Source organism: Kogia breviceps, chromosome 1 (assembly GCF_026419965.1).
Source record: "Kogia breviceps isolate mKogBre1 chromosome 1, mKogBre1 haplotype 1, whole genome shotgun sequence".
Taxonomy (NCBI): Eukaryota; Metazoa; Chordata; class Mammalia; order Artiodactyla; family Physeteridae; genus Kogia; species Kogia breviceps.
In genome coordinates this window covers 109,741,295-109,743,910 of record NC_081310.1, presented here as the reverse complement: position 1 = coordinate 109,743,910, position 2,616 = coordinate 109,741,295, and the positions used below count along the sequence as shown (strand labels likewise).

The 2,616-nt window shown below is 37.8% G+C and overlaps 1 pseudogene; it reads right to left on the bottom strand.

Annotated features, from left to right (window-relative positions):
* Positions 1-1,030: 1,030 nt before the first annotated feature.
* Positions 1,031-1,534, bottom strand: LOC131761843 (mitochondrial fission factor pseudogene; annotated as a pseudogene).
* Positions 1,535-2,616: the final 1,082 nt, after the last annotated feature.

The window sequence follows — 2,616 nt, the reverse complement described above, 5'->3', positions numbered from 1 at the left end:
TTATTTTTCTATTAAAACAAAATAAACTCAATCTGAAAAGACTACATTCTGTAAGATTCCAACTATAAATATTACCTTCTAGAAAAGGCAAAACTATGGAGACAGTAAATATATCAGTGGTTACCAAGGGTTAGTGGGGAGAGAAGGATGAATAGGCAGAACACAGAAGCTTGTTAGGGCAGTGGAAGTACTCTGTATGATACTATAATGGTGGAGGCATGTCATTATACATTTGTCTAAGCCGGTAGAATGTACAGCACCAAGAGTGAATCCTAATGTAAACTGTGGACTTGGGTGATAATGATATATCAATGTAGGTTCATCGATTGTAACAAATGTACCACTCTTGTTGGGTATGTTGGTAATGCAGGAGGCTGTGCATATGTGCAGGCAGGGGAGGATATAGGAAATCTCATTACCTTCCACTTAAGTTTGCTGTGAAACTAAAACTGCTCTAAAAATAAATTTTATTAAAAAACAAAAACATAAAAACAACTGAACAACAGTCTAACAGTCTTGCTGCCTCTTCCCCTTTGGCTGATTTACAACTTGCCTAAAATTTTCATTTCTAGCCCACCTTTATTTCTTTTCTTTCTCTTTACTGAGATAATTTTTTGTTTCTTTTTGCAGCAAAATTCCTTGCACAGTTGTCTACACTTATTGCTTCCAAATAGTCCCTTCAATTTCTTTTTTAAACCAACTCCAAATAAAGGGATTTTTTTTCCTCCTTGAAAATGTTTTTTTCTAAAAGTCATCAATAATATTTATGTTTCTAAATCTAATGGCCAAGTTTCTATTATTGTTGACCTAGCAGCAGCATATAATAGAGTTGTTCATTCTCTTCTTAAAATATTTTATTCTATGGTTTCCTCGACACCACATTCTCATTGTCTTTCCCTTTTCATTTTGGTTGCATATCCTCAGGCTCTTTGCTGACTCCTCCATCTCTCCCTAACATTTTGTTTGTTTGTTTGCAAATTCTTTATATTTCCAGCTGTTGAGACAATATATTTGAGAGTTGAGGTTATCTCTAGCGGCAAAACCAGAGCCAACTCTTAAGCAGCCAGAATGCTACGGTAATGGAATACATGACCATTTCTGTTTTAGAACCTTCTTTGTTCTCTGCTTCCAGAAGTTGTAGACATCTGTTTAGTTTGATTATCTGTCGTCCTAATGAAGCTGCATCTACAACAGTCATGTCATCTGAAGTTCCTTCAATCATTGTACCTATATTTGAATTGCTATACATGGAGTCAGTTCTGACCAGCTGTCCATTTTGGCAAACAGCATTTTCACTCAGAGAGCACTCTTTTTAGCCTGCCAACTGCATGGATTTCTTCATTTTGAGGGGTTGGAGGAGGTCTTTCTAAATTCAGAAAATCTAGTCGTCTTTCACTTAGCATAGCACATGGGGTGGTGTTTTTAGTGCCACTGGTTTAAAGGGAGTTGACTGCATAAGGTCAAGATCTGCTGGTCTTGAAAGTAGAATGTCTTTATTATTTCCTGATACAAAAATTCTCCCTGGAACCTGCATAATCACACGGGCATTTGAAACTTCTTCTTGGAATCCTTGTTCAAGGTCAGTATTTGGTGGTGCTACCTTTAATTTTTCCAGGACCTTTAATTCGCTGACAAATACCTTTGGTGTATTCCATTTCATACTGAATTCAACTAACTTCTACCACCTCAGCAGCAGTGGGAGAAGGACATGCTGCCCCACTCACTAAATGTGTACCAACTACCGCTTGCTTTTTGGCATTATCTGCTTCTGTGCTTCATATTAAATCTTTTAACTTGCTTATGCATGTGCTGGATTTACAGCCACTTTTGTACCCCTGGGCCTGCTGCAGGGTCTCTGGTGAGGGCCACTGCCCGCTGGCTCCCAGAGGCCATAGGCCAAGTACAGGGAAGCCCTCCCTAACTTATGAATATTGAAATACCCTGGGGTTCAGTCCATGTTTCTCTTCTCTATTTATATTCACATCCTTGGTAATCTCTTCTAGTCACATGTTTTCAATTTTCTCAGTAGGCTAATGACTCCTATATTCATATCTCTTGTCCAGTTCCTATTCTTGTGCTTCAGTTGTTATAACTAATTCTCTTCTCAAAACTTGCAGCACTTGTAGTTTCCCATATCTCATTTAATGACAAATCCATTCTTTAAGTGGTTCAAGCCAGAAATCTTGAGTTCATCTTTAATTTCATTTTTTTTCACACTTTGCATTCAAACCATGAGTCCTTGGATTCATCCAATATACCCAAAATTGATTCTTCCCATCTATGAAGAAATAGCCTATACAACACACACACACACACACACACACACACACACACACACACACACACACACACACTGCTTTTGTAAGCATCAGAGAACAACTGAGTCAGTTAGACTCTAGAAGGAACAAAGATGCCAAAGAAAAAGGAAAAATTACATTGCATTTTCTGCCTTAAGAATTTGCCAACTTTAATGGAAGAAACTAAGAGAACAAACAGAAAACAGCAGTTCAGAGTTGCTGACAATTGCATGACCAGGGAGGAGAAACAAAAACCTGTTCGGGGCTCATCAATTAGGGGATATTTTGGAAATATCAGGTTTTTATTTGAAAGTTCTGG